Source organism: Phoenix dactylifera, chromosome 18 (genome assembly GCF_051530095.1).
Source record: "Phoenix dactylifera cultivar Ajwa chromosome 18, Ajwa_hap1_PhDact_Kaust_v1.1, whole genome shotgun sequence".
In the NCBI taxonomy this organism is placed as follows: Eukaryota; Viridiplantae; Streptophyta; class Magnoliopsida; order Arecales; family Arecaceae; genus Phoenix; species Phoenix dactylifera.
Window position 1 is genome coordinate 10,275,444 of NC_143207.1, and position 12,222 is coordinate 10,287,665.

Here is a 12,222-nt window from a genome sequence, read left to right on the forward strand (position 1 = left end):
TTACTTAGGTGCCTTATGATCCAACCTTGGTTGACCTATAGTCACGATGCAGTCACATATATAATAAAAAAATATATATATGGTTCAGTCTATCTTCTCTTTTCTTGCACAAAAAAAAAAAAAAAAAAACCTTATGATGACAAGTCTGGCCTCGTGGCGTAGTCTGATTCGAGTAATTAAGCCCGAGGGGTGTTTCACCTAATGTCTTGAGCCAACTGGATCGGGGGTCATTGGCTGAAAGCTCGCTATATGGATCTTACTAGAGCCTAATGGGGTTGGACTATTGTAATCTTCATATGTGTTTAAAAATAAAAATAAAAATAAGCATGAATAGGGTTGGTTGGATTGAACCTAGTGATATGTGGTAATGGCTGGTTTGACTCCATTGTATTGGACCTCTGTGTATCCGGGTTGTTTAGTTGGGATTGATAGCTCTTTCTTTATATGCGAACCATTCTTGACAAATTTAGACAACAAGTGATATTCTGAAAATTTGATGGATCAGGTTCTAATAAAGTGTAGAAAATATTTGTGGACTTGAGTAGTGCACCTAAAACTCAGGCGGTGCTCTGTTGTGGTGGAGGTATTAGTACTCTGAGAAAGTCATATGATTTGATGCACACTACACTTTTATATTCCTTGCTTTGACAGTTGCCATACTTGAAAATATATATCGATTAATTACATGTGTATTAGCTTAGAATTTATTTCACATTTTTTTATTATGATCTCATGTCATGTTATATCATGTATGATGTTTGTGGGTAGCATCCCTGAAAACCCTCACGAGACAACACTCGTCCACTAGGGTAACCTAGGGGTTTAACGGCTTGTTGCACGTGCTAAGTGCAATCGTGATTCCTACGAAAGTGAGTACTTATTTTAATTTTATGCAATTAGTTCTAATAAAATATCAAAGGTTAAACCACACCTTTTGTACTCTCATTTTATTATTTGCTCGTTAATTGCTAGAGACTAGCAATAAGCTAGTTGGGGGGTGTGATGAGAGCACAAAAGTGCGATCTACACATCACTCAAATTAGTATTATTGCTAACAAATGATGATAGAAGTGCTGTATTAATATTATATTTTTGTGGGGTGCAGGTGATCGTAAATTAAAGTTAAAATACGTATTGGGTCCCAAAAGATGCATCACCATATGCGACCAGCCAACCATATGGGTCAACCCCAGTTGCATACTAGAAGGAGGTTAAGTTCAGCCTTTCAGGTTCACTGCAGCCAATTCAAAGCAACCTGTGCACCCGTTTATGATTCTCCCACTTCATCTCATGCGTGCAACCCAGCTTCTCCCGTGAGTGATCCTCCACGTGCTCATCCAGCATCGTGCGATCCAGCCTTCTCCGCATCCCTTCGCGTTGCAACCCCACGTCTCCTTCCGTTCACGAGCATCGCCAGAATCAGCCGTCCACCTCTTTCGCATCATCCGCAGGCCAGCATCCATTCCCCATCTCAAGCTCCAAACCTCCTTCCGTTCGCGATCAGATCTTGCCAACGTCCGCGTGCAAGGCCCAACCATCCCGAGATTCCAGCTCTCAGCGTTGGATCCTCCCAGCGTCCGTTTCAGGCCACGTCCGTGAACCAGCTCCCCCGAGTTCCCAGCATCCCGTATCTCAGCGTCTCCTCACGTCCGCGGCTTCCGTCTTCCTCGCAGTCCACGCGTCCCAGTTCCAACGATCAAGCCAGCCGTTCAGCATCCCATGAAGCATCTCATCCGCATCCGTCCGCGTTCAAGCTTCCGCGCCTGCATCCTAGAGCTTCCCAGCCATCCACGGTTCAGCTTCCACGCATCCAAACCGATCCCTAGCATCTACGATCACAGCACATCCCAGCAGCCTCCCGGATTCGCAATCATCCGAGTCCCAGTCAGGCTTCCGCGTCCGATTCTCCCGCATCCACAGCTGACGTGTCTCCACCGCGTGCGAATCTCTCGCATCCCCTTCCAAATCCCAGCCGTCCGCACCTATTCCCGTGCAAGCTGGAGGGTTCTCACGAGCTATATGAGGCTCTCTCAGCTGGGGAAGAAGGGGGATTTCATGGGGTGAAAACAGAGGAGGCCCTCTGTCAAAAGAAAAAAAAAAGAAAGGGAAACAGGGCCTCCCCTGTTTCCGAAAAGAAAAGAAAGAAAGGAAAAGGGGAGAATGAAAGGGGGAATCATTTTTAAAATGAGTGGCTAAAGTCCTAGGTGAAGGGTGATGGAGGAACCTTTGATGTATTGCTTTCTTTGAAGTAAATTCTGAACCTTTGCTCTTATTGATTTATATTTTTAATGTGTTATGGGTTCTTGCATAACTATTTTGTAGATAGATTTTTAATGGTTTATGTTTATTGGCACATGGACTGCTTTAGTATTTGATTTGTCGTAGACGTAGAAGGCACGATGAATGCTTAGAAATAGAGTTCATATGTCCATAAAATATATTCCATGTTTTGATCTATTCTACTTTTACATCATTAATCAAGAATCGCAGGATTTATTCTTGAATGCGATATTATCAAGGGGGATTCCGGATCCCTAACCATTTCTATTTGATTGAACTTTGTTTATTGATCTATTATTCTCTGTTTTTTTAATTTCTGAAAATCAAAACATCATCTTAATCCACATATTTATTCAACTGAAATTATATCTAAAAATTACGCTAATAATCTATAGATCGTTCCCTGAGGATTCGACCTCGGACTCCCGAGATTTTACTATTTGTGCGATTCTCCTGCACTTGGGAGAACAATTTTATTTTTGCATCAGGAGGTGCTGAAAAGGTTCAGCCTGGAAAACTCCAAAAGGGGTCTATTACCCCTTAGGCATGAGATTCATCTCTCCAAGAAGATGTGCCCCAACACATCTGAAGAGATTCAACGCATGAGCAGGATCCCTTATGCTTCTGCAATAGGGAGCTTCATGTATGCTATGCTATGTACACGACCTGATATAGTTCTTGCTGTGAGTGTCACTAGCAAATATCAGTCGAATCCAGGCAAAGAGCACTGGACAGCTGTGAAGAACATTCTTAAGTACTTGAGAAGAACTAAAGATTTGTTCTTGGTCTTTGGAGGAGCATCAGAGTTAAAGATAGAAGGATACACAGATTCAGACTTTATGACTGATATTGATGATAGAAAGTCTACATCTGGATATGTGTTCTTGTGCAATAGTGGTACGGTAAATTGGAAGAGTTCTAAACAACCGATCATTGCTGATTCTACCATGGAAGCTGAGTATATCGCCGCCTCTGAAGCTGCAAAGGAAGACTTCCGGTTCAAGAAATTCATTGCAGAGCTAGATGTAATGCCATCAGATGCCATCATACTCTACTGCGATAATAATGGCACCATAGCTTTTGCTAAGGAGCCAAGATCTCATCAGAAGTCCAAGCACATAAAGCGGCGCTTTCACCTCATACGCGACTACCTCAAGAAGAAATATGTCGAGATGCAGATAGTAGACTCCGCGGACAATGTGGCGGATCCGCTCACTAAGTAGCTAAGTCAGCAGAAGACTGAAGCCCACCTTGAGAAGATGGAATTTAGATATATGACTGATTGGCTTTAGTGCAAGTGGAAGATTGTTAGATATATGCCCTAGAAGCCAATCTAGCTGACACATTATTAATTCTGGAACATAATTTTGTACTTGACTTTATTATTATTGAATAATAAATGGGCATCTTTTTCATTCATATTGTTTATATGTCTATGAATCATTCAAGAAATTAATAAGATGATGATACATATTCTCAAGAGTTGAGAATTTGAGCCATGTATCATTGGTGATTAATTTCTAAATTCTCCTGATCAATGGATCATCACGAGGACGGTGATTGATCCGATCAGTGCACAGATTGCTTTTCTTATGGTTGGACAAGACTCGAGTCCACAGTGTAGGGACACTGAAGTGATAGTGCAGGTGCTTGTTAGAGAACAAGGATACTGAGCGTGACCAAGATAAGAAGTCACTTGGATGTCTATCCACTCGTCAGTGACTTGCTTGATGTTGCAGTAGTGTAACTGGTCTTTTGACCTGCGGTGATTCGGCTACTCACAGTAAGGTTATTGTAGTTTGACTACACATATATATGGTCTCTAGTCATATGGGTCCTTGTAGTATAGATTGGCTGCAGTAGGTTCACTGTAGGAGTAGGGTATGCACCTACATGGAATCTATCGACCTTGATAGATGAGTAGTGATCCTATGTGATTTATTAGACTAAGTTCTAAGACCTTGGCCAGGGCAGTATATACAGTGGAGAAAGAGTTTTCCACTCTCGAACTCAAGTCGAATAAATCTAGACATATGACAGACGACGGGGTTTGACGAGTTATCCATGACCTCCGGTGTGTAGGGATCCACGATAGAAGGACTGTATCATACGATAACTGCACCTAAAGGTTCATCATTTCATTCTACTGGATTGCCACTACATGCTGCTAGGTGTCACTGGTGGATGGTGAAACTCACAGGGACCATCTTGATGGTCGATGATCCCTGGTGAGTTGAGTTGAAATTGTTTCAATCCATTGAAAGGAGTTTTTAATGATATTGTGATAGAGATCGCAATATATATCTCACTACCAGTCAGAATAGAACCTACGGGGTCACACACATTAGAGGTATTGATCGATCCGATGGTTGAATTGTGATTAGGAATCACAAATAATCAATTTGATTGATAATTGGTTAACCCGCTAAGAGTTAGTGAGTTGAAGAAGGAATAATTGCAATCGGATTGTAATTTAATTTAATTAATTAGATTTAATTAATTGGACTTGATCATGAGTCCTACTTGGAGTAGGATCCTTAGAGTCCTAATTGGATTAGGATTTCAAATTAAATTAGAGTCTACTTGAAGTAGGATTTCTAAAGTCCTAATTGCCTTAGGGCTGAAATTTAATAAATCCTAATTAGATTAGGATTTTCTTAAGTTCTAATTAATTTTAATCTAATTAATCTTATAACTCCTAATTGGATTAGAATTGAAGAGTTCAATAGAGTCATGGTTCAATTAAATCCTAATTGGATTAAGATTTGGAATGAAAGGAAATGGGTGCTCCTAATTCTATTTGGAATAGAATTGAACCTGTGCATTGGACCCAACCCTCCCCACTTAATTTGATTAAGTGGGGGCCGATGAAATGGGATAACCTTGCTTCCGTGCGTGGAGAAAAAAGGAGGGGCGTACGCCCCTCCTAACTAGCCAACTAAAGAGATAAATAGGAACTCATCCTTATCTCTTAAGGAATTAAAAGGAGGAGGGATTTCGGCCCCTCCTCTCATGCTTTCCTTGGGGATTTTGGCAGCAAGGAACTCCTCTCCCATTCCTCCATTCATCCGCAAGAAAAGAAGGGAAAAGAAGCTAGTGGCTCGGGCCTTCTTCCTCCCTTCTTTGGTTCCAACATGAAGAAAAAGAAAAGGCTGCGAAAGGGCCTTTAGATCTTCTTCCTTGGCTCTTCCTTCTTCTTCCTCCTCTCAAGGCAATCAAAGGTTGATTCAAAGGAGAGGACTTCAGCCATCAATAGCCATCTTTGCAAGAGAGCTGGCACCCCGGAAAGATCTAAAAACTTCGATCGGTGCTTTGCCTCGTGTGGATACCCGTAGAGGCCGGATGCATGTGCGGCTTCCATCGAACCTTCAACAAATCCACATAAATTAGATTTGTGGAGACCATCTACCCACACAAGATGAAAATCTGATTTTCTTAATCATCCAAAAATGGTTTAAAATAATTTAATCCTAATCCATCTACAAATGGTTTTAAAACACGTCATGTGATGAACGGGATCTGCGCATGGCCTTCCCCTGCAGATCTAAAAATTTTTGAAATTTTTCTGCGGCATGTGACAGATCCTAACATCATGACTTTACATGTGTCAAGACTTATGTATCGTGAATTCTCATGCATCCTGAATTAGGTATCATGAATCCTCATGTATCAAGAATTTAAATTTCAGACTTTCTTTTTGTCATATGTCTTCCCCTTAAGTATATAATATGTGCCTCTTTGTTTAAGGGTTAATACTCATATTTTCTCCCTTGTTCTCATATTTTCTCCCCTATTCAATCTTTTTTATAGAATTTGCTTTTAGTTTATCTCTTATATTTTCTCCCCCTTTTTGTTATCATCAAAAAGATTAATTGAATAAATAAAAGGGATAGCATTATAACAACCATTCACAAAGATCATAACTCAAAAGATAATATTGTATTCAGTCAATTAAAAGTAGTTCAACAACAAAAGACATAAGTCAAAAATACATACAAGAGCCAGAAAAACTCTAATCACTAATCAAGAGGTGCTCCTATAGTCCTATCACTAGGCCTAGATGGATCTAATGGCTGAGATGGAACTCTAGATCTCCTAGTATAGGTAGTTAGGGGAGGTCTGGTCTGATGAGAGTGAGACGGTCTGCGAGAAGAAGAAGTCCTGAGAGCTGGCTGGCTCTGTGCTGAGACCTCAGAATCAGCTGCTCGAGACTCAATGGGATTATGTAGCTTTCTCTCAATAGAAATCAGCCTATATGAAAGACTCATTACCTGTGCCGATACACCCATGATCTGTGCTGATAATCTATCTGATAAGCTCTCTAGCTGACCCGTCAGCCTTTCTGTCTCATATCAGCCACCCTACTCAACTGTTCATCCATGAAACTAGTAGGTGCTCATGGCTTCGACACATACTGTGGTGCTGATGATGAAGGTCTTGCCTCTGGCTATGAAAAAGGATGCTCGACATGTGCCTCTGGCTCTGGAATGGAATCTCTGGGTTCTGGTAAATCAGGCTCAGCTGCCTGTCTCACTGGCTCCTGCCTTGAAGCTCTACATATCCACTGCCCTTCCAACTTCTGGTATCCCATGTGCTGGAGTGTCCGTTCGTTGTAAGTATCAGTGTGTAGTAGGCCTCTAGAAATCTCTCCATCCAAACTGATCTGATGCTGCCGAAATATCAAAGTGAGAATCATACCATAGGGTAAGGAAGCCTTGACCCTAGATACAGCCTTACGCATCTACCTCAGTATCATCGCAGGGAGATTCAGGGGAATGCCTTGAATAACATACTCCATGATAACCAACTCCCGCTCCAACACATAGTCAAAACGCCCAACCTTCGGAAATAAGATTCTGCCAATGAAACTGTGAAGTAGGTGCATCTCGGCTGATAGTGAACTCACAATCAGGTCATCAAAATAATCCACATCATCACGCTCCAACACCAACTGTAAAGCTTTCAGTTTGACCTTTGATCTCATGGGCACTGAACTCTGTCTCGGTAAGCGTAGAAGTCGATTGTAACTCTCCTTTATAAGCACCATCCGAACTCGGACATCTAACTCGATCCCGCCCGACCCTACCCGAAGTGAAGTGTAGAACTTTTAATTAATCTAGAGTATGTCGGCACATCCAAAGAGCACAGATACTCCCAACCTTGCTGCTGAATCCATGATCTCAAATGGAACCCCTCCCGATCTAGAAATCCAAAATCAATCTTTCTTCCAATGGTGACGGGCCTTCCGGCAAATCTAGCAAGATCAACCAATGGGGAAAGAGGTTGGAAAGACTCTACACGTGCGTCGGCTTGTGGAGGAACATCATCTTGCCCTCTATCTCGCTCCTCAGCCGTAGATGAATGAGTAACCCTCCTAGGTCACTTGGCCATGGCTCCTTTTGGTGCCATCTTCACCCAATCCTTCCGTACAAGATGATCTACTGGCTTGGGAGAGGAAAGAATAGGGTTTTACTGGTGATTGGAGGTCAATAGAGGAGTGGAAAGGGGTTTTCTAAGGGGTTAGGGCTTGTTTGGAAGAGTGAAATGCCCAAAATAGGGGTTTCAGCCGACCTTAAAAAGAAGAGGGTCCTGCCATCGAGTCGACTCGAGCCATTGTTCGGGTTGGCTCGAGGTGGAGTCGACCCGACCATGGTCTCGGGTCGACCCGAGATTAGCCCCAAAAAAAAAAATTGTTGATTTTTCACTGATCTGATCCTTATTGAATTTTCAAGGGTCAATAATGCTCATGAGGAGAGGCTCTAAATTGATCATTTGAGCAATGTTTCAAATCATATGAGAATATTTTGGAGATGAGAGGAGTGTATCATATGGGAAGAGTGCTCTGAAATCACTTGGAATGCAATAACTCCTCTTTTCGGCTTTGAAAGGCTCTAACTCTTCTTTGGTGGTTGATTCACTTGAATACTCTCTTTGGAATGTATATTATCTTCTTCTTTATACTTAGAACCACCTCTCATAGCTTAACTCCTCGAAAACTAGCCGTTAGAGAGGAGAAAAGAGCCGTTCTGACAATACTATGCGTCCTGACAAAGTATCCGTTGGGATCAGAGTCGACTCACCCATCTTAGAGTTGGCTCGGCTGAAGTAGGAGATGCCTCGTGAAAATCTGGAGTTCACTCGAATTCGAGCTCTTGCAAATAGGCTCTCTGTCGACTCGCCCATGACATCTTCAGAAGTGAAATATCCGCTCTTTTCCAGGAGACAGCTCGAGCATTTTCGGAGTCAGCTCGCGTTCTGGTCTGTGAAAAAATGCTCTCGGCCATTTTCTGTAAGAGTCGACTCGTGAACAGTTCGAGTCGACTCGGCCACTATGTTGAAGAAATTATTTTGCGGCTTCAATTTGTGGGAGACGGCTTGAAACTTTTGGGAGTCGACTCGCGCACTGTAGCTTGAAAACTTGTTCTCTGTCTTTCTCTATAAGAATCGACTTGTGAATAGTTGGAGTCGGCTCGCACTCTGCGACTTGAAAATCAACTCTCTGTCTTTTCTGTAAGAGTCGACTCGCCTCATCTGGAAGTTGGCTCGAGGAAGTGCCAGACAGTAACCATGTGCCAGAGTCGACTCGAGAATTCTGGGAGTTGACTCGAGTGCAGGGCAAAGACTTAAATAGTTCCAAATATGAGTAAAACTCAACTTAAAATTCTTGAACCATTTTCTAAAGCATTCTTTCAAGTTTAAGAGTATTTTAACTGAAACACTCACTTGAATTTATTAGTACAATATGAAATATACTTAAGTGTTTTGGGCTCATCAAAATCAAATAGAGGATTAACAATCACTCAGCAACTACAGAAACTCTTAGATAACAAATTCATCCGCCTGAGTGTGTCTCCATAGGGAGCTCCTGTGTTATTTGTAAAGAAGAAAGATAGAAGTTTTTGGCTGTGTATTGCTTTTAGGGAGCAGAACAAGGTGACTATGAAGAATAAATATTTCTTGCCTCGAATTGATGATTTGTTTGATCAGCTGCAAGGTGTTCAAGTCTTCTTGAAGATAGATTTGTGGTTTGATTATCATTGATTAAAAATAAAAGCTAAAGATGTGCCTATGATTGCATTTCGAGCCAGGTATGGTCATTATGAATTCTTGGTTATATCTTTTGGACTAACTAATGTACCTACTGTCTTTATGGATTTGATGAATAGAGTCTCCAAGCAATTCTTGGATCGATTTATTGTTGTTTTCATAGACAACATTGAGAGTGCTACTGCAAACTCTATAGGAGGAGAAGCTCTATGCCAAGCTGAGCAAATGTGAATTCTGGTTGTATAACATTTCATTCCTTGGGCATGTGATTTCTAAAAAAAAATTTCAGCAGACCCAAAGAAAATAGAAGTAGTGGTGAATTAGCCTCGTCCTACTAGTGTGACTCAAATTTGAAACTTCTTGAATTTGGCTGGGTACTATAGGAGGTTGTAGAAGGATTTTCTCAAATAGTTACTTCTTTGATTTGCTTAACCCAGAAACAAGCAAGGTTTAATTGGAACGAGGATTGTGAACAAAGCTTCCAAGAGTTAAAGCAAAGGTTGGTATCTGCTCTAATTCTCACTCTATAATCTAGTTCTGGAGGTTTCACAAACTATAGTGATGTCTACAAAAAAGGGTTGGGTTGTGTGCTAATGCAAAATGATAAAGTAGTGGCCTATGCCTCTAGACAGCTGAAGTTCTATGAGCAAAATTATCCAATGCATGATCTAGAGCTAGCAACGGTAGTTTTTGCATTAAAAATTTGGCGACACTACCTATATGGGGAGCCATGTAAAGTTTCACCGATCACAAAAGCTTAAAGTACCTATTTACTCAGAAGGAGCTAAATATGAAGCATAGAAGATGGCTTAAGCTACTGAAAGATTATGATTTAAGTATTACCTAGAAAAGCTAATATGGTGGCAGATGCTCTTAGTAGAACGTCAGTAGTAGATACAACTTTGTTTACTACTCAATATCAAATTTTATAGGATCTCGACAAGATGCAAATTGAGGTGACCGCAAATGATGCTAAGAGTATATTGGCTAGTTTGATAGTGCAACTGACCTTGATAGAGAGAATAAAGACTGCCCAGCAGAACTATGCCCATTTGTGTCAACTCAAGAAAGATGTAGAAAAGGGGTTGTGACCTGAACTCAAAATTCACTTGGATGGTACTCTGTGATTTGGGAACATACTGTGGATACCAAGTGTGAGAACCCAGATCAAAAAAAAAAAAAAGGAATGGACGGGTCGGCCCGAAAAGACCGGGCCCATCCATCTATTACGATCGTAACCTAGGCACGATCGTGGAAGAAGGGGGTTACGAGGGGGGACGGTGACGTGAGTTGATTCGCCGGAGGAGACCGAGCGCCGAGATCCGGTCGGCCACGGAGGAAGCCCTAAAGCTCCTTTCCTTCAGTGAAGACCCTCCACAAATTGGATGATTTTAATCCGGGTTGCTCACCGATTCCTCCTCTGATTCCTCGCCAGAAAGGTCGCCGGAACACCCCGTCGGACCGAGGTAAGTGTGGTCCCTTTCCTTATGCTTCATTTGCTAGGATTAGGGCCTTGTTGGTGGGGATTTGGCCGGTGAGATCATCGAAGAAGGGTCTGAAACAGGCTACCCCTGTTTCGGCTCCTCTCTTCCGGATTTTGCCACCGCCGGCCGCTGGGTTGGCCAGAATTCATGGTTGATGACCCAAAGATTGATTTTGATGATCACAAAACCTTGAAGTATAAATACTAATGTTTATGTTGCAAGGAGAAAGATATTTATTTTGCAAGGAACATAGCAAGTTGGAAGAAGGCCTCCAAAGCTCTCAAGTTGGAAGAAAGCTACAATTTATTGGCCCAAGCTTAAAGTTCAAAGGATTCAATTTGGAAGAGTAAAAATTCAAAGGACAGGTACTCGAGTCGACTCCTACAGTTCCGAGTCGACTCCAAGGAGCAACAGACAGCCGGACAGAAAGATTCATCTCAGAACCTGTCAACGAGTCGACTCCTGAAGAGCGCGAGTCGACTCCGATGCTTGCCGAGTCGACTCCAGGGTAGTATGAGTCGACTCCTAGGAGTCACAGGCAGAAAAGTCAGAGAGCAGTTTTCGGGTCTGAGATTCGAGTCGACTCCAGTGGAACGCGAGTCGACTCCGATGGTTGGTAGGTCGACTCCAAAGAAAGCAAGAGTCGACTCTCAGCGGAACACAAAGAAAAAGTCAGAGAGCATTTTTGGGACTCTGAGATTCGAGTTGACTCCCGCATTGCACGAGTCGACTCCGAGACTCCGCGACCATCAACAGACAGAAAACCAAGTTACTGCCTCTGAGATTCGAGTCGACTCCTAGATAGCTCGAGTCGACTCCAAGACAGCTTCACATCAAAAAGGCAGAAGACCAAGTTTCGCAAACTGAGAGCCGAGTCGACTCCAAGGAAGTTCGAGTCGACTCCAAGACTGGACGAGCCAAAAGACAGAGGATCGGGAGTTCGGGCTCTGAGATTCGAGTCGACTCCCCGGACAGTCGAGTCGACTCGAGAGGACAAAATTCAAAATTGGATCCACGAACTTTAGTGGATGAGCCGACTCCGAAATTGCCAAGTCAGCTCCAGAAGTTGACGAGTCGACTCCGGGTTAAGACGAGTCGACTCTCAGTCGAGGATGCACCATAATTCAAATTTGGAACAGTGGCCGAGTCGTCTCCAGTAAAGCACGAGTCGACTCCTGCAACAGGCGAGTCGACTCCTGATCGCGCGAGTCGACTCCGATCCCAACGGTAATATTGTCAGGAAGTGCAGACTGTGTCCAACGGCTCTATTTTTGTCTCTAACGGCTAGATTCTTGTTTCCACGCCATCAAAAGCTATAAAAACAAGAGGAGAGCTAGGGGAGAAGATATGGAAGTGGGAGAAAACATTTAGGAAAGAGATTACAAGGAAAATCTCCCATAAGCACAAAAAG